The sequence below is a fragment of the Schistocerca americana genome, chromosome 1 (assembly GCF_021461395.2).
Source record: "Schistocerca americana isolate TAMUIC-IGC-003095 chromosome 1, iqSchAmer2.1, whole genome shotgun sequence".
Taxonomy (NCBI): domain Eukaryota; kingdom Metazoa; phylum Arthropoda; class Insecta; order Orthoptera; family Acrididae; genus Schistocerca; species Schistocerca americana.
Window position 1 is genome coordinate 1141833764 of NC_060119.1, and position 20381 is coordinate 1141854144.

The window sequence follows — 20381 nt, forward strand, 5'->3', positions numbered from 1 at the left end:
ACAGTAATAATTTTCTTGTTTGTACTTGTGCATAACACCTGGCGATTTCCGTCTCATTCGGATAATTCTTTCGTGGTGCGTCGTTTTTTCTTCTTTTTTTTCTTAGGGTGTATGTACAGGGTGTTTCAAAAACGACCGGTATATTTGAAACGGCAATAAAAACTAAACGAGCAGCGATAGAAATACACCGTTTGTTGCAATATGCTTGGGACAACAGTACATTTTCAGGCGGACAAACTTTCGAAATTACAGTAGTTACAATTTTCAACAACAGATGGCGCTGCAAGTGATGTGAAAGATATAGAAGACAACGCAGTCTGTTGGTGCGCCATTCTGTACGTCGTCTTTCTGCTGTAAGCGTGTGCTGTTCACAACGTGCAAGTGTGCTGTAGACAACATTGTATCTTCCTTAGAACAGAGGATTTTTCTGGTGTTGGAATTCCACCGCCTAGAACACAGTGTTGTTGGAACAAGACGAAGTTTTCAACGGAGGTTTAATGTAACCAAAGGACCGAAAAGCGATACAATAAAGGATCTGTTTGAAAAATTTCAACGGACTGGGAACGTGACGGATGAACGTGCTGGAAAGGTAGGGCGACCGCGTTCGGCAACCACAGAGGGCAACGCGCAGCTAGTGCAGCAGGTGATCCAACAGTGGCCTCGGGTTTCCGTTCGCCATGTTGCAGCTGCGGTCCAAATGACGCCAACGTCCACGTATCGTCTCATGCGCCAGAGTTTACACCTCTATCCATACAAAATTCAAACGCGGCAACCCCTCAGCGCCGCTACCATTGCTGCACGAGAGACATTCGCTAACGATATAGTGCACAGGATTGATGACGGCGATATGCATGTGGGCAGCATTTGGTTTACTGACGAAGCTTATTTTTACCTGGACGGCTTCGTCAATAAACAGAACTGGCGCATATAGGGAACCGAAAAGCCCCATGTTGCAGTCCCATCGTCCCTGCATCCTCAAAAAGTACTGGTCTGGGCCGCCATTTCTTCCAAAGTAATAATTGGCTCATTTTTCAGATCCGAAACGATTACTGCATCACGCTATCTGGACATTCTTCATGAATTTGTGGCGGTACAAACTGCCTTAGACGATACTGCGAACACCTTGTTGGTTTATGCAAGATGGTGCCTGGCCACATCGCATGGCCGACGTCTTTAATTTCCTGAATGAATATTTCGATGATCTTGTGATTGCTTTGGGCTATCCGAAACATACAGGAGGCGGCGTGGATTGGCCTCCCTATTCGCCAGACATGAACCCCTTTGACTTCTTTCTGTGGGGACACTTGAAAGACCAGGTGTACCGCCAGAATCCAGAAACAATTGAACAGCTGAAGCAGTACATCTCATCTGCATGTGAAGCCATTCCGCCAGACACGTTGTCAAAGGTTTCGGGTAATTTCATTCAGAGACTACGCCATATTATTGCTACGCATGGTGGATATGTGGAAAATATCGTACTATAGAGTTTCCCAGACCGCAGCGCCATCTGTTGTTGAAAATTGTAACTACTGTAATTTCGAAAGTTTGTCTGCCTGAAAATGTACTGTTGACCCAAGCATATTGCAACAAACGGTGTATTTCTATCGCTGCTCGTTTAGTTTTTATTGCCGTTTCAAATATACCGGTCATTTTTGAAACACCCTGTATATACGGAACCAGAGGCGACCCGTCACACTTTCCTAGGACAATCCTGGCGATGCCCTTGTCTTTGATTAGCACTCACCGTCGCGGACAAGGTACAGGGTTCTTTTACTTTGGATCTCTGGGAGCCACTAATAGATCTGGGAACCTATTCCGTAGGCCCGGCGCTTCGTTAGCAGTCTGCAGTGGAGCAGCGATTGGTTAGTTACTGATGCAGAAAGAAATTAATTGGCACTGAACGGAGATTACGATCAAAAATAGGATTTTATAGCCAAAGAATTGGGAAACAATATGAAGTATTTAAATCACGAATAAAACAATTCTGTTTTGACAAAAATATGTGTTGAATTACTTATTGAACGGTCCTTGAAATAAACCTCTGACGCTCAGGATTTTATTCACCGTGTAAGAAACGTTATGCCTAGAATCTCCGGCTCCTCTAAAGACGCGGATTCTTGGAGAAAATGCTCCTTAGTTGGGGAGGGGGGGGGGGGTGAGATGGGGTGACGACGCGGGTTAGGGCAGGCCGCAAATCTTGCGTTGGTGTCTGATTTACGATTGTTTTTGTTTTCCCCACAGTGTTTCGCGGCAGCCGCTGCTCTCTGCAGGATCAGAAGCGTCCCACTCGCCATACACATAGCTTGTTGGTCGTAGCTGCCACGGCGAATCGTACGACCAGGTGTCCACCACAGATCTGCTTGGTCGGAGCCATGTAGGTTACACGAGCGTGATACAGCACTGTACTGAAGACCGTTTCATCTGTCGTCATCTACAAAACGAACAATTGAGAAGGGAAGGTATGTAGACTGAATAATTATTTCGCTTTGATCCTTGGTTCACATCAGCAACTGTCACATCAGCAACTGTTTCTAGAGTGAATAATGGTTTCAATTCGGAGGGAACATCATGTAATAAATTTGCCGTTGATTCATTAATTTAACCAACGTATCTTCTTCACAGAATATGGAGGTACAAGAAGAATAATACAATCATACAAAAGTTAATCCTTTTGTGACTAAAACTGAATTTGTACAGATTTTTGAGATGTTAAGACGATAATAGTTTCTGATTTTACTTTTATATGGAGCCACAATCATATAAAACTTTCTGAAAGATGTAACCGCCATTTAACTGTTTTATTTCATAATCTAGATTTCGGCCAAATTACCAAAAAGGTACAAGTATCAGACAAAGTATTAGAAAAACAGCCCTGCCATTTTTCTGATACCTTGTTTGATACTTGTAGTTTTATTGTGCTGTAGTTTGTTGCAGTTGTAACACTAGATAATGGCCTAAGCACGATATCTGTACTGTGAAATAAAACAATCAGAAAGATAATAGTTTCCTTTAAATACAGTTATTAGATTTTCATACCGAGATATTTCTTTTTAATATCCCCACTTTTCTACACAGTTGGAAGTGATACACATACAATGACTGAGAAAAAAGGTGAAGCGCACTCAAAGGGAAGGAGGAAACCAAGTGAGACTCCGTGGGTTGAAGGGTGTTTGATGTTATCTCAATGACTACAAAATCGAGTTAATGTTGCAAAGACCTTGGTGGTATGAGCCCACTTGTCAGCATGAAGTTGCCCCCTCTGAGGACTTGAATCTGTGCACTGATTCCTTTGTGAAGTGCGTCATAAAGCCATTGTATCCTCTCTTGAGGCAAACTGGCCCACGAGTGTTGTCATTCGTCGTTTATGTCCTGGACACTGGTGCTGGGACAGAGTTGACAGCCGGCCGCTGGTGGCCGAGCGGTTCTGGCGCTACAGTCTGGAACCGCGCGACCGCTACGGTCGCAGGTTCGAATCCTGCCTCGGGCTTGGATGTGTGTGATGTCCTTAGGTTAGTTAGGTTTAAGTAGTTCTAAGTTCTAGGGGACTTATGACCTCAGCAGTTGAGTCCCATAGTGCTCAGAGCCATTTGAACCAGAGTTGACATCCCAGCTGATTCCACATATGTTCTATTGGGAATAGATCTTCTGGCCAAGGGAGTACCACAACATATGTAGACAGTTTACAGAGACACGTGCCCAATGTCCTGTGCGAAAATGCCACCACTGCCGCATGAGACGTAGCGTACAAGGAAGTAGGATGTCCGTGTCGTACATCTGTGCCATTCGAGTTCCCTCAATCATTACCAGCTGAAGACACACCCAGTACTTCCCCACAACATGACGCCTGGAGTAACACCACTGCGCGTCTGCAAACCATTGGAAGAACGGGGCCCTTTCTCCAGGACTCCGCCGTACTCGCCGACGATAGTCAACCGGCGCAGCGCAGAACCGCGATTCGTGGCTAAAACACATTGCGACGCCATTCGACAGCAGGCCGTGTTTCACGGCATGAATTAAAACAGGGCCGTTTGTGCCGTGGTGGTATCGGCAGCCTACTCGCGGATGGTAATCCCCTATTAGTCCTTTCGTGTTCTGGTGGCAGCCTAAGCATTAGAAGATAACTCACTACTCCAGCTGCCACTAGTCTCTGACCAATGGTGCGGGGTGACACAGAGTGATGCAGGGGTGTGGAAACTTTTTCTCAGATGGCAGGCACAGATGAGCAGCGGTTACGATGTGCTTGGTGCACACACACTACAGTGATCCTTCCTGTCCCTCGGTCCACTGCGAAATCCGAACGCCTCACAAATCTGGATGTTACGCGATTCAACCAGTCGGCCAAATGGAGACTCACATTGAGGGCCCTTTCAAACTCTGTTACCTGCTGATAACGCTGTCTCACACGAGTACGCGGCAACACCGTGTCCTTCACTGTGGTCAGTTAACATTTGAAGTCGCTCACTCTCCCTTGTATACCCAAGTAACAGGCCTGGAAACTACAATAAACACGAACAACGCTAACGCATTTGGTGGCTGTTCTACCTGTCACAGAGAATTGCAACTCTAATCAAATGCTTACATGTCGATGATGTGTACGTGTATGAGGTTACAGTTGTTGGACAAAATATGTGAAAGCATAGAGAGAAATGCATGCTCGAACATAGCATAGAGCTAAGTGAATTCGAAAGAGGAGAAACTGCTGGTGCTCGTATAGTGGGTGCTTCCATATCCAAAGTAGCCGAAATGTTTGTTGTTTCAAGAGGCGGAGTATCTAAGATTTATATCGCATTCAAGGAAAGTGGAAAAATATCACCCGATAAGTCGTAACGTGGACAAAAGTGTGTTCGGTGTTATCGTGACACACAGTTATTGAAGTGTATCGTGAGAAAAATACGAGGGCTATTCAGAAAGAAGGGAACGTTTTGACAGTAAAAAACACTAAGTACGGTACAAGAAATACATTTTATAATATACATCTGAAAGAGCGAGCGACTGACATACTACTTTTCCACATAGTCAACAAACACACTGAGGCACTTGTCATAGCGGTGGACAAGCTTTGAAAGACCTTCGTCGTAAAATTCTGCCCCCTGAGACTTCAGCCAGTGAGTCACGACCGCCTGGAGTTACGCGTCGTCATCAAAGCGCTGCGTTGCAAGCCAGTTCTTCATCTTGGGAAACAAGTGGAAGTCGCTTGGTGCAAGATCTGGGCTGTAGGGCGGTTGAGGGAAAATTTCCAATTTGAATGAATTAAGGAGTTCTTTAGAGCGGTTTGCCGTGTGAGGTCGGGCATTGTCGTGCAAAAACAAAATTTTGGACGTCAGCTTTCCTCGCCGTTTGTTTTGAACTGCTCTTCTAAGGCTGTCCAAAGTTTGAAAGTACGGAGCAGAATTTATGTTTGCTCCACATTCGAGAAAATCAATAAGAAGCACACCTTGCCTATTCCAAAACACTATCGCCATCAACTTGCTTGCTGACAAGGTTTGAAAATATTTTCTTGGGTTTTGGGGGCACCTTGTGTGCCCCCACTCCATGGACTGTAATTTCGTCTAGCAATTGACATGTTTCACCCATGTCTCGTCACCCGTTACGATTCGATCCAGTAATGAATCACCATTTTAGTGGTAGGCCTCCAGAAATGTCAACGTTGCTCCCATTCGCTGTTCTTTATGGTGCTCTGTAAGCATTTTGGGCATCCATCGTGCACAAAATTTGTGGTAGACTAGCTTTTGAGTGACAATTTCAAGCCGGCCAGTGTAGCCGAGCAGTTCTAGGCACTTCAGTCCGGAACCGCGCGACTGCTACGGTCGCAGGTTCGAATCCTGCCTCGGCCATGGATGTGTGTGATGTCCTTAGTTTAGTTAGGTTTAAGTAGTTCTAAGTTCTAGTGGACTGATGACCTCAGATGTTAAGTCCCATAGTGCACAGAGCCATTTTGACAATTTTAAACCACAAAGTCTGTGAAACTTGGAGAAAAGAAAGCGAAAGCTCCGTTATTGTGAAGCGATGGTTTACACGAATCGTTTCATCAACTTCAGTGACAATATCGTCAGTCACAATGCTCGCGCATCCACTCTTCTGTTCATCATGAACGCTGGTTCGGCCATTTTTAAACCGAATGCACCATTTCCGGACAGAACACTCACTCATTACGTTGTTTCCGTGCACTTGGCACAGTTCTCGATAAATTTCTATAGGTTTTAGGTTTTTTTGCCAACAAAAACTGTATCACAGATCACACCCCACAACTAGCGGGATTTTTGATTGCAACGCACATTTCAAATTCAAATATCGAAAAAACCAGACGCGCAGAGACGTCCCTGCTGTAATGGACGGATGGCGACTGAGCTGCCGAGCATGCACATACCAAGATATACGCGATCGGAGCGCGCCTAGTGGCGTCAGACGGAAACGTTCTCAACTTTCTGAATAGCCCTCGTAAAGGGAAGACAGCTGCAAAAGTCACTTTGGAATTGAATGTCACACTCGAGAACTCCGTCATCACCAAAACAACGCGAAGGGAACTCCATAATCAGGGAATTGCAGGTCGAGGGGAAATTCCGAAACCACTCGTCAGTGATACAAATCCCTGTAACAGCAAAACGTGGCGCCGAAGCCATAAAAACTGGACTGTGGAGCAAAGGGGGAAAATCGTCTGGGTGGCTGAGTCTTGTGTCACAAGATCTGCCCAAACTTACTCCGTCGTAAGCCTACGATACAGATTTCTTTCTGCCCTGAATGAAACATTGAAAGGGGGGGGGGCGTTCGGTGACGATTTGGACAGCCATACCGTGGTATTCCATGTGCCCCATGGTTACTCTGAGAGGTCGTAATACTGGCAAGGATTATGTGGCAATTTTGGCTCATCAGGTTCATCACATGGCACAGTATTTGTTCATCGGTGGTGATGCTGTTTTTCAAGACGACAGGGTCCCTGTTTACACAGCTTGCATTATCCGGACTGCTTTTGTCAGCACATAGGTCAACTGTCGATCTCCCCTGGCCACAACAGTCACCGGATCTCAATATTATTGAGCCTTTGTGGTCTACTTTGGAGAGGAGGGCTGAACGTGGCACCAATTTGCAGGAAGAATGGCATAAGTTTCATTTCAAAGTCTACAGGACCTGTATTTACACATCCAAAGTCGACTGGAAGTTGTTTTGAATGCCAACGGTTTTCCAACACCATATTAGGCATAGTAATGTTTTGTGTTTCCATTACCTTGTTCGCCCTGTATACATGACATGCGACCATGACTTATACGTGCTTCATATTTTTTGTGATGCGGTGTATGTCCGACACATCAACAAGGGGTACCATTTTCTGTTGACTGAGAGGTTTTATATTGCACTATTTTAGACATAAACAGGCTTTGGTAGGAAATAACATAACTAAAGCATTACATTTGCCTGTAACAGTTTATCTGAATATTGACAGTGCACAAAAATATATTTTTTATATTTTAAGTTTCAAGAAACGTTATGAGTTTATAAGTAACAGAGCCTTACATGCCACGGAACTTAGAAAAGAATGGTGTGCCACCAAGTAAATTACAAGCACAGCAAACAAATTTTGCGGTCTTATATTGTGTGCTGCAATATCTGAATCACTCCCAGAATTTCTGTGTTTTGAGGTATGTTTGCCTGCATTCGCCAACGTCCTTGCCGCAGTGGTAACTCCAGTTCCCGGCAGATCATCGAAGTTAAGCGCTGTCGGGCTTGGCTAGCACTTGAATGGGTGACTGTCCGGGTCTGCAGAGTGCTGCTGGCAAAAGGAGTACACTCAGCCTTCGTGAGGCAAACTGAGGAGCTACTTGATTGAGAAGTAGCGGCAACGGTCACGAAAACTGACAACGGCTGGAAGAGCGGTATGCTGACCACGTACCCTTCCGTATCTGCTTCCGATGACACCTAAGGGCTGAGGATGACACGGCGGCCGGTCGGTACCGTTGGGCATGTTCGGACAGTGGTTTTTTTCTTTTTCTGCATTCAGTATCATACAGTCGCTGAGAACTACGTTTGACTGTTTATTTCTACTGAAAAATAATTATTAATTTATTAATAAGAAGATTCACTTACTTCGCACATGTTTCAAAAGTGCAGAACGATGTAAATCAGCGTAGTACACGAAATAGTGAGGTTACGTAGTCATATGGTACGTAGCATTGACCAGACGGTTTCAATTGGTGAGAGATCTGGAGAATGTGCTGGCCAGGGCAGCAGTTTACGTTTTCTGTATCCAGAAAGGCCCATACAAGACCTGCAACATGCGGTCATGCATTATCCTGTTGAAATGTAGTGTTTCGCAGGGATCGAATGAAGGGTAGAGCCGCGGGTCGTAACACATCTGAAATGTAACGTCCACCGTTCAAAGTGCCGTCAATGCGAACAAGAGGTGACCGACACGTGTAACCAATGGCACCCCATACCATCACGCTGGGTGATACGCCAGTATGGCGATGACGAATACACGCTTCTAATGTGCGTTCACCGCGATGTCGCCAAACACGGATGCGACCATCATGATGCTGTAAACAGAACCTGGATTCATCCGCAAAAATGACGTTTTGCCATTCGTGCACCCAGGTTCGTCGTTGAGTCCACCATCGCAGGCGCTCCTGTCTGTGATGCAGCATCAAGGGTAACCGCAGCCATGGTCTCCGAACTGATAGTCCATGCTGCTGCAAATATCGTCGAACTGTTCGTGCAGATGGTTGTTGTCTTGCAAATGTCCCCATCTGTTCACTCAGGGATAGAGACGTGGCTGCACGATCCGTTACAGCCATGCGGATAAGATGCCTGTCATCTCGACTGTTAGTGATACGAGGCCGTTGGGATCCAGCACGGCGTTACGTATTACCCTCCTGAACCCACCGATTCCATATTCTGCTAACAGTCATTGGATCTCGATCAACGCGAGCAGCAATGTCGAGATACGATAAACCGCAATCGCGATAGACTACAATCCGACCTTTATCAACGTCGGAAACGTGATGGTTCGCAATTCTCCTCCTTACACGAGGCATCACAACAACGTTTCACCAGGCAACGTCGGTCAACTGCTGTTTGAATATGAGAAATCTGTTGGAAACTTTCCTCATGTCAGCACGTTGTAGGTATCGCCACCGGCGCCAACCTTATGTGAATGCTCTGAAATGCTAATCATTTGCATATCACAGCATCTTCTTCCTGTCGGTTAAATTTCGCGTCTGTAGCACGTCATCTTTGTGGTGAAGCAATTTTAATGGCCAGTAGTGTAGATTCCACATGCTACAAACACGCGCTAGATAAGTAATATAACGCCACTCAGCTGAGGTGTGTAGAAATGGTTGCCTGCCTAGGAATCAGTGAATGGCTGTCTCGATGGTGTTGCCGAACTGCGGGTCTTAGGAGAACATTATGCCGTTTTATTTCCTCCTGAGTCAATGTTGCATGCACCCATGCATACGCCACAGGAGGTCGGGAAGCGGTATGGCTGAAAGAGCATAAACACCCTTTGCTGCTTCGGAATACATTCAAATTTCGACGAATTATTTTGAATGGCCCTAATGGCTCCAGCCCTGTACACCAAATTATGGCTATTGATAAAATTCGAAATATCGATGTACTTTCCAAAAAATGTCATATGTTGATACAGTTTCCAAAAGTGTCGATAAATACAGGCGGCATTACTTTTCGCGATACATCGATATATAGATTTCGAAACAGCAACAATGAGTGCCGATATTTCTATTTTATATCATATTTTTTTCGCAATTTTCGGAAAATATTTGACAATGTAACTTTTAATCCGTCTCGATTGCAAAATGTGATGCAGCATGTGAAAGTTGCTGTATTTGGACGGGTTACTCCTGTAACCGAAATATCAGATCTGAAGATGGTTCTAGAGGAACCAAAACCGGTCATATGAATAAACATTTTTCAATCAGGCTGATTAAAAGTTACATTGCAAAATCACTGATTGCGGCTATCCTATCAGACATTATGTCTGTTTTTGTAAATATTTGAAATTGGTCTTATGAAATTGTAGCAGAACATAATTACTTTCCCTGTTTGAAGCAGTCTTACCACTTTATGAGCTTGCATCACGTCCAGTCTTTCTCTTCGACTGCACTTTTCCGTTTCTGTGTCTTTTGTCCTCGCGTCTCTCCATATTTGTTGCTGTTTTGGTGTCTCATCGGATGGTTGACTCTTTCCCTTTTTTGTTGTCGTGGTCAGTCAACCAGTCTCCGGCCATCTTCCTTTCTTCTATTTCTTTCTGTCTGGTGTTCGTCTGTACTCTTCTTTTCTGTAGTGTTCGTTGCCTAATTTGTGTTCTTTAGCACCTGGGGGGGGGGGGGGCAGTCTCCTTCCCCTTGGGGTTTTATCTGCTCTGCGACTTTGTCTCGCTTGTTTTTGGAATGGGGGACTGATGACCTTAGCTGTTTAGTCCCCCTTAAACATCCCAACAACCACCACCACCACCACTGTTTGAAGCAAGTGTGTTGAAAATCATGAACAAAAATCTAAATTACAAGATTGGTCTTTGCGGCGGGTGGAGACTTGTGAGGGGAAATGCTGACGCAATCGGCGCTCGCCGCTACTAACAGAAACTGCAACGTTTAATTTCACCACGCAATTTTCATACTGCAACTGCTAGGTCGCTGGCGTTCGCTGAAATGTAAAAATCAGGGAAGTCGACATGAAGACTTCCGGAAAAATCCGATGTGTGACGAAACCGGACGATGGACCCATCAGACACCTTCTATTGTGCCACTTACACCCAGTCACCATTGTTAGAAAAGTAGTTAACGCCAAGCGTTAACGTGCATCATTTTCCTTTCAATCCTTGCTTTAAGGAGTATAAGCAGCCTGCTAGCTTGTTGGTGGATAGAATGCCTAATAATAAATCAATACCTAAATATACAGCTCTAAATCCGGCAGTGTATTTACGAGGCCTATTCGGAAAGTAAGGAACGATAGGTCGCGAAATGGAAACCACAGTGAAAATCAAAACTGTTTTATTTGCAACAGTTAGTTACAACTTACAGCTACATATCTCTATAGTCGCCATTCCGATTGAGACGTTTGTCGCTGCGTTGTACCAACTTTCCAATACCCTTGTTATAGAAGGCAGCCGCCAATGCTTTCCGCCAATTCTCTACGCTGGCCTACAGCTCGTCTGTGCCAAAATTTTGTCTTCCTATCAAATTCTGAAGGTGGCAGGGGTAAAATACAGGGAGCGAAAGGCTATTTACAATTTGTACACAAACCAGATGGCAGTTATAAGAGTCGAGGGGCATGTAGGGGAAGCAGCGGTTGGGAAGGGAGTGAGACAGAGTTGTAGCCTGTCCCCGATGTTATTCAATCTGTATATTGAGCAAGCGGTAAAGGAAACAAAAGAAAAATTCGGAGTAGGTATTAAAATCCATGGAGAAGAAATAAAAACGTTGAGGTTCACCGATGACATTGTAATTCTGTCAAAGACAGCAAAGGCCTTGGAAGAGCAGTTGAACGGAATGGACAGTGTCTTGAAAGGAGGATATAAGATGAACATCAACAAAAGCAAAACGAGGATAATGGAATGTAGTCGAATTAAGTCGGGTGTTGCTGAGGGAGTTAGATTAGGGAATGAGACACTTAAAGTAGTAAAGGAGTTTTGCTATTTGGGGAGCAAAATAACTGATGATGGTCGAAGTAGAGAGGATATAAGATGTAGACTGGCAATGGCAAGGAAAGCGTTTCTGAAGAAGAGAAATTTGTTAACATCGAGTATAGACTTAAGTGTCAGGAAGTCGTTTCTGAAAGTATATGTATGGAGTGTACCCATGTATGGAAGTGAAACATGGACGATAACTAGTTTGGACAAGAAGAGAATAGAAGCTTTCGAAAAGTGGTGCTACAGAAGTATGCTGAAGATTAGATGGGTTGATCACATAACTAATGAGGAGGTAATGAATAGGATTGGGGAGAAGATGAGTTGGTGGCACAACTTGACTAGAAGAAGGGACTGGTTGGTAGGACATGTTCTGAGGCATCAAGGGATCACCAATTTAGTATTAGAGGGCAGCGTTCAAATGGCTCTGAGCACTATGGGACTCAACTGCTGAGGTCATTAGTCCCCTAGAACTTAGAACTAGTTAAACCTAACTAACCTAAGGACATCACAAACATCCATGCCCGAGGCAGGATTCGAACCTGCGACCGTAGCGGTCTTGCGGTTCCAGACTGCAGCGCCTTTAACCGCACAGGCACTTCGGCCGGCCGAGGGCAGCGTGGAGGGTAAAAATCGTAGAGGGAGACCAAGAGGTGAATACACCAAGCAGATTCAGAGGGATGTAGGCTGCAGTACGTAGTGGGAGATGAAGGAGCTTGCGCAGGATAGAGTAGCATGGAGAGCTGCATCAAACCAGTCTCAGGACTGAAGACCACAACAACAACAGTCAGTGGTTAATGTGAGCAGAGATGAAACTCAGAGGGAGACGATTATGGGTGTATTGTGGGTAATCAAACATTTCCAATTGAAAACGATGCAGGAGCATCTTCATTGCCCGTGCAGAATGTGGCTGAGAATAATTGTCTTGAAGAAGAAAACGCACGACAGTTATGTGATGTTGGATGCATAGCTTCAGGCGAAATTTCTCACCAGACCCTCGTACTTGGCGGGAGACGCTATTGTTGTAGGTGTCTTTATGTGTTCCCTGTGTGCTCAGAAGGAAACTGTGGTTTCCATTTCTCGACCGACTGTTCCACTTTCTGAATAACCCTCGTATAATATGCAGCCAATATTTTTATAGGCCAGTACGCCAATATTTTATTTGTCTACATATAGACGACTGTTTTTGATCTATACAGTGCCGACAAGGATTTTTTTTAATATCGATATGCTGGATTCCGAATATCTTTAAAAGTATCAACAGCCCTACCCAAATTAAAAACTGCAGTTGCATTACACTCCAAAGTGGTGCGATCACATTCAGTGGGGCCACAGGCCCATGATGCCCCTAGAAAATGGTTGAATCGTTTAATTAGTTCGAAGTGGGACTCATCACGGAAGCCAGTTCTACTCCAGTCAGTAATATCCAAGGCGGAAGACGTTTCTGGTGTCGCACTGGACTGCGGTGGAATACCAACCTCACTGTCGCCCGCCATAGAGTCCAAGAGTGATGGTCTGGGGAACCATTTCGTTTCACAGCAGCACCCCTTTGGTGCCATTCGCGGCACCCTTGCAGCACAGCGGTTACGTCGACGATATTCTACGCATTTTGTTGCCCTTCATGGCAAGCCTTCCTGGGCTTACATTTCAGCAAAATAACGCCCGCCTGCACACGGCGAGGGTTTCCACTGCTTGTCTCCATACCTTCCAACTCCTGCCTTGGTCAGTAAGGTCACCGAATCTCTCTGCAATTAAAACCATTTGGAGTATTATGGGCAGGACCCTCCAGCCAGTATGGGATTTTGACGATCTAACGCGCCAGCTGGACAGAATTTGGCATGATATCCCTCAGGAGGACATACAACAACTCGATCAATCAATGCCAAGCCGAATAACTGCTTGCATAAGGACCACAGGTGGCCAGCACCTTACTGAACTGCACAAATTGTGAAGTTGTTTCTCCTGAATAAATCATCCAATTTTTAGTCTTAGAGTGTATAAGCCTTTTACTTTCAAATCTTGAAATTCGTCTTTTAAGATGTTCTCCCTGGTCTCTTTTTCTGCAGATAGGCATTCGCTTCTTAATATGCACATCAACTTATTCAGATGGGCAAGAAAGTTGCCTTTCAGCTGTGATTCTGCTATTTGCAAATTTATAAGCTCTCGGCTCTTACTCCGTTCTGAATTCAAGCACAACCAGTTCGTATACTCGTCACATTTTCTGTCCATCGTGTAGCGACGATCATCCTTGAGAAGACACTCATTCCCTTTCGTTATTGTAATTATTTCCAGTGCTCACAGTGTACAGACCTCATGTGGTTGAGGCCTACGAGCCTATACGGCAATGAAGGCCTAACTGACGGTGATAACACATCCCGCTGCTGGTGAACGTCTGGCGTAAATCAACAGTGGGTGAAGGGGGAAGAGGGTCCGGCTGGAAAACCTTGGGTGCAAAACTGCTTCTTCGGAAGCCCCACGGTACCTGCGACATTCACAAAAGGGTCGGAGACACCATGGTCAGAAAGCCCACGTAGCAGCTGCGGCCGCCTTTTACCTCCAGTATTCATGTGTTAGCCCGATGAATGAATCTGGAGCCGTCCTGCAGATGACACTGTCGTTCATCGACTAATAAAACCATCAGAAGATCAAAACAAACTGCAAAACGATTTAGAAAAGATATCTGAACGGTGCGAAAAGTGGCAGTTGACCCGAAATAACGAAAAGTGTGAGGTCATCCGCATGCGTGCTGAAAGGAATTCGTTAAACTTCGGTTACGCGATAAATCAATCTAATCTAAAAGCTGTAAATTCAAGTAAACACCTAGGTATTACAATTAAGAACAACTTAAATGGGAAGGAACACATAGAAAATGTTGTGGGAAAGGCTAACCAAAGACTGCGTTTTATTGGCAGGACACTTAGAAAATGTAACAGACCTACTAAGGAGACTGCCCACACTACGCTTGTCCGTCCTCTTTTAGAATACTGCTGCGCAGTGTGGGATCCTTACCAGATAGGACTGACGGAGTACAGCCAACAAGTTCAAAGAAAGGCAGCATGTTTTGTGTTACTGCGAAATATGGGAGAGAGAGTCACATAAATGATACAGGATTTGGGCTGGAAATCATTAAAAGAAAGGTGTTTTTCGTTGCGACGGAATCTTCTCACGAAATTCCAGTCACCAGCTTTCTCCTCCGAATGCGAAAATATTTTGTTGACACCGACCTACATAGGGAGGAACGATCGCCACGATAAAATAAGGGAAATCAGAGCTCGTACGGAAAAGATATAGGTGTTCATTCTTTCCGCGCGCTGTACGAGATTGGAGTAATAGAGAATTGTGAAGGTGATTGGATGAAGCCTCTGCCAGGCACTTAAATATGGTTTGCAGAGTATCCATGTAGATGTAATTGCAGATGTCCTGGGGAGATTGGAATGAAGAAAATTCCCCGCCGCTATCTGGAGTTGAACTCGGGACTTCCACATTAGGAGCCTAGGCTCCAGCCACTAGACCTCTAAGGCCACAGTATGAGAAAAGACTGCGGTTAATATTTAATTTGATACGATGCTGTGAATATACATAGCTTTCTTGACTTTAGGTATTGATCGGCATTCTGTTGAAGTGTGAAATGTGTTTTCTCATTACACCAGTAGAAATGAGATGGCATCGCATCTTTTAAATCAAAAAGCTTCGCGTTCATCATTTAAGATAAAAATAGCGATCCTCAGTCCCACTGTAGACTTCACTGTTTATTTGTCAGCTAAGAATCTAAGAACAATGGACGAGATAACCATGGGGCACATCTATAGAAGATACGAGGTAAGCAACGTAACCCTGTGGATGCAGCTTCATATACGGTGTTAGCGTGGCTTATAACACTTCTTCTTCTCCTTCTTTCGAATGGACCTACTTTGGACCACGCTTGTTCAACAGTTGGCTTTGATATTTTCCCAGTACTGTCGCATTCTCTGCCGATGTAACTCCCTCCTTTCTTCTGTCCAGGGGGTACCTTTTCTTCGGGGCTTTTCCTGAAATACTCGGACTTCAGAGTCTGTCTCACACACTGTCTGTTCTGGAGATCAGTTATTCCCAGTTCTTTAATGTCCTTTTCAGTTTCTGTCGCCAAAGTGGTGCGAACCTACTTGTTTTGCCAGGTTAACAGACGGTTGCTCTATCTGTTTGGAGGCAATTTTGCAGGATGGCTATATGAAGCTACCCTTCTTTTTCTTGCACAGTCAGAGAGCCTCTCGATATGTTTGCAGAGCACCGAGTTATGTAGCCTTCTGAGTTCCCCATCTTCTTCTACCGGGCATAGGATCTTTCTGAGGATTCTCTCTTCTCGCTGACTTCCAGTTTCTCCATCTGATCCCTCCAATTCATGGAGAGACTTTCCGTGGCATACAGGGCTTCCGGTCGTTTGACTGATGTGTAGTGCTTGAGTTTCAGGTCGCGTGACAGGCATTTCTTTGTTGTAGGTGTTTATAGTCAGTCGAGAGGCTAGTTCCAACTTGTTAACTCTCATGGATAATGACGTTTTTTTCTAATAAGTTGGGTTCAAGCCATTCGCAGAGATATTTAAACTTCTCAGTTCTTTCGATGTTTCCCTGGTCTAGTAACATCTCTCTGTTAGCTTCTTTGATGTTGGTAGGGAACTCTCTTTTCTCCAGCGACACTTGAACACCCACTTTGGCTGCCTGTTTTCTGAGGCAGTTTACCTGCATTGTCGCAATTTCAAGAGAATCAGCAATCAGTGCCATGTCATCTGGAGAATCCAGGCAATCTACAATCAGCCGTTCGTTCTTACGGCTTATAGCACTATTATTCAACCAGTCATTTAATTTATAAAAAAATTTTACTTTTAAAGTTTGTTGTAATATAAGTATGATATGCAAAGACTGTGGAAATTGTGGTATATGTGATGTTAAAGTGCTTTTCTAATGTACGTTTGTAACGTATGTAAAGAAATATGTGAAATGTGTAATTTACTTAATAATATTTTGTTATGGATTAATGAGATGAAAACGTTCGTGTATATAATTTTATCTATTTTTGCAAGTTGAAATTTGTATAAAATGCTACACGCTTAAGGCAGTGTGTGGAATATGTGTTATGTAAAATATAGAGTACTTTTGTACTGTACAGAAGTTACTGTGAGAAGTGTAAGAGATGGCTTGGGTTTTTGGCGCGCTACCTGAAGAGCGAGCGGGAACGACAGAATACAGCACCAGCAGTGCAAGAGGCAACTCTCGAACGGAACAGGGTATGCCTTACCTGGAAGTTGTGGCACAAGAACCTCTGATGATGACTGCTGAATTATTACAGCCTTGGTAAATGTTGTTGGGCTATGTTTAAGACGTTTAAACAAAGCCAAGAAGAATTAATTAGTGCATAATTGAAGACACTTGTACGCCACACCATGGGCAGTGCAGTCGCCATTACTATCCGCCACACCTAATGCCTATGGCCAACAGGTTATGAACCGCATGATTAGAATTGTAGAAGCTTGAACCATTAATTCAAAATTACATCTAAAACCGCAAATGAGGTGTGCGCCAATGTAGATACTACGCTACTAGCCATTAAAATGGCTACACCAAGAAGAAATGCAGATGATAAAGGAGTATTCATTGACTAGAACTGACGTGTGATTACATTTTCACGCAATTTGGGTGCATACTGAGAAATTGGTACCCAGAACAACCATCTCTAGCCGTAATAACGGCCTTGATACGCCTGGGCATTGAGTCAAACAGAGCTTGGATGGCGTGTACAGGTACAGCTGCCCATGCAGCTTAGACAAGATACCACAGTTCATCAAGAGTAGTGACTGGCGCATTGTGACGAGCCAGTTGCTCGGCCACCATTGCCCAGACGTTTTCAGTTGGTGAGAGAGCTGGAGAATGTGCTGGCGAGGGCAGCAGTCGAACATTTTCTGTATCCATAAAGGCCCGTACAGGGCCTGCAACAAGCGGTCGTGCATTATCCTGCTGAAATATAGGGCTTCGCAGGGATCGAATGAAGGGTAGAGTCACGGGTCGTAACACATCTGAAATGTAACGTCCACTGTTCAAAGTGCCGCCAGTGCGAACAACAGGTGACCGAAACGTGTAACCAATGGCAGGCCGTACCATCACGCCGGGTGATACGCCAGTATGGCGATGACGAATACACGCTTCCAATGTGCCTTCGGCGCGATGTCGCCAAACGCGGATGCGACCATCATAATGCTGTAAACAGAACCTGGATTCATCCGAAAATATGACGTTTTCCCAGTCGTGCACCCAGATTCGTCATTGAGCACCCCATCGCAGGCGCTCCTGTCTGTGATACAGCGTCAAGGGTAACCGCAGCCATGGTCTCCGAGCTGATAGTCCATGCTGCTGCAAACGTCGTCGAACTGTTCGTGCAGATGGTTGTCGTCTTGCAAACGTCCCCATCTGTAGACTCAGGCATCGAGACGTGGCTGCACGATCCGTTACAGCCATGCGGATAAGATGCCTGTCATCTCGACTGCTAGTGATACGAGACCGTTGGGATCCTGTACGGCGTTCCGCATTACCCTCCTGAACCCACAGAGTCCATATTCTGCTGACAATCATTGGATCTCGACCAAAGCGAGCAGCAATGTCGAGATACGATAAACCGCAATCGCGATAGGCTACAATCCGACCTTTATCAAAGTCGGAAACGTGATGGTATGAATTTCTCCTCCTTACACGAAGCATCACAACAACGTTTCACCAGGCAACGCCGGTCAACTGCTGTTTGTGTATGAGAAATCGGTTGGAAACTTTCCTCATGTCTGCACTTTGTAGTTGTCGCCACCGGCGCAAACCCTGTGTGAATGCTCTGAAAAGCTAATCATTTGCATATCACAGCATCTTCTTCCTGTCGGTTAATTTTCGCATCTGTAGCACGTCATCTTCGTGGTGTAGCAATTTTAATGGCCAGTAGTGTACATAGGAGTATGGGAATAGCTATTATGGACGCTATGGTAATAGTAAAATAGCCACAGGTATTTTTGTGAACATCCTTTTTAATGACGAGTTTCGAAACTATCATCATCAGATTCAACTAAGGGAACAAACACCATACAACGTACTGATTCAACTTAAGCCGGCCGCGGTGGCCGTGCGGTTCTAGGCGCTGCAGTCCGGAACCGCGGGACTGCTACGGTCGCAGGTTCGAAGCCTGCCTCGGGCATGGATGTGTGTGATGTCCTTAGGTTAGTTCGGTTTAAGTTGTTCTATGTTCTAGGGGACTGATGACCTAAGATGCTAAGTCCCATAGTGCTCAGAGTCATTTGAACCATTTGATTAAACTTAAGTGTGCCATATGGAATAGGAACTAATAGTTTGATTTCCATATCCATTAGTCGTACATCACAGTTAAATCCTGTAAAAGAGGTAAAATTATACGACAGGTGTATAATATACACACAATACCCCGTATAATAGCGTTATACAAGGCATATCCCGTAGCAGGGCTATTTGTTCTGCTGACGTATAGTGTTATAGGCTGACGCAGTAATGTGTCGTGTCCCAAACAGGCCTTTGTCGTTGACCTGAGGCCAGTGGGTGTATAATATACACACAATACCCCGTATAATAGCGTTATACAAGGCATATCCCGTAGCAGGGCTATTTGTTCTGTTGACGTATAGTGTTATAGGCTGACGCAGTAATGTGTCGTGTCCCAAACAGGCCTTTGTCGTTGACCTGAGGCCAGTGGGTTCTGTTGGATTTCCGACCTACAAGTTTCCGATCTTTTTGTAGGTACACCAGTTAGAGCGGCACTTCCGACCATCCAGCTTTGCCCCGTGGTACTACCGAACAGTGCCTCCCCACTGTTGCGACTTAGTTTGATGTGACAACAGAGAGCTGTGTGTTTGCTCGCGGCAATTGCAACTGTGCCCTTAGATTCGTACCTAACAAAACTGTCGTAATTCCAGACAAATATTTTTGACCAGCAGGAACAGAAATATCATTGCTGCTCGTTTGAGTCGCAGGAAATTATGCTGTAGTCTTAGATTCCTATCTAACCGCACCTTCTGAAATCGTGAAATAATAATAATAAAAGTGCCGCATTACAAATGTCATTTCTCCTCGTTTCATTAGTTGCAGTTTAATTTTTAATTCGCTAATCAAACCATTTTTTTAAAAAAAGTAAAAAGAAACATACCTGTGTGCATACCCAGTATACAGCCTAGATAAAATGTGAAGTGATGTTCCTGTTACAAAACGGTCGGGGAAGCCACGGCTAACACCAACCATTAGTTTTGCGCCGTGGTATCTTCGACCACAGTCTGCCACACTGTTGCGGCTTCCTTCAACGTTCGAAATTTTGGCTAAAATTTTGTGGTCGGAAACAGCCTGTTGACGTCACAGGCCGTAAATCCCACAGTAGAAAAGTTCACGACAACAGCCAGTGATCTACGGCACCTGACGCTGCTCCAGTTTCGTTACATACGAGGCTTGGAACTTAAATAGTGCCAACTATTTATTCACAACCGATACAAAAGAGTTACGTGTTTGCACCTGTTACTGTCCTTCGAAGTAGTCACCAGCGTTGTGCAGAAGCCGTTGCCAGCGATGTGGAAGGCGTAGTATACCGTTAGCAGAGCCTGTTCTGTTGATGGTGGGAGTGGAGCGGAACAGTTCTGAAGCGAATGCCACGAAGTGGTTCCTTCATCTTCAAAAATAAATGGTTCAAATGGCTCTGAGCACTATGGGACTTAACACCTGTG

At 44.8% G+C, this 20381-nt stretch overlaps 1 protein-coding gene across 1 annotated transcript in view; it reads left to right on the top strand.

The window, feature by feature from the left end:
* The first annotated feature begins 2383 nt into the window (after positions 1-2383).
* Positions 2384-20381, top strand: part of LOC124597261 — a 143134-nt gene continuing 125136 nt past the window's right edge. Inside the window, exon 1 of the mRNA XM_047135927.1 lies at positions 2384-2459. The gene's annotated coding sequence lies outside the window, so the exon portion shown is untranslated. The remainder of the gene's footprint in view (positions 2460-20381) is intronic.